At 31.3% G+C, this 313-nt stretch overlaps 1 protein-coding gene across 1 annotated transcript in view; it reads left to right on the top strand.

Annotated features, from left to right (window-relative positions):
• Window positions 1-313, top strand: part of LOC119592570 (tyrosine-protein phosphatase 69D-like) — a 29,646-nt gene that overhangs the window by 4,286 nt on the left and 25,047 nt on the right. The gene's annotated exons all lie outside the window — the stretch shown is intronic.

Raw genomic sequence — 313 nt, 5'->3', positions numbered from 1 at the left:
TCCATCTTTTTTAATATACTTGTGAGGGACATTACAGAAATAGGGTTTGGTTGCCCGAATTTCTTTCTTTTTCTAAGATTTTTTTTTCATCCTGTCAGTAGAAGAAAACACAAAAGTGTCAGTATTATAATAAAAATGATAAGCATAATATTAGAAGTGGTCATGAGTCACTGAACAGGAAATATGTTTTACAAATTACTTCCTTTTATTTTTCAGCATGTTGAAAAAGTGTAACATTCCTGGAGATAGTGTGAGATATTAGTGAATTTCGGAAATGACATTTGGAAAAGTATGGTTTTTAGGTCTCGCACCA

The sequence above is a fragment of the Penaeus monodon genome, chromosome 30 (genome assembly GCF_015228065.2).
Source record: "Penaeus monodon isolate SGIC_2016 chromosome 30, NSTDA_Pmon_1, whole genome shotgun sequence".
Taxonomy (NCBI): domain Eukaryota; kingdom Metazoa; phylum Arthropoda; class Malacostraca; order Decapoda; family Penaeidae; genus Penaeus; species Penaeus monodon.
The sequence above is the reverse complement of the archived record's forward strand: the minus strand, read 5'-3'. Positions and strand labels throughout refer to the sequence as shown.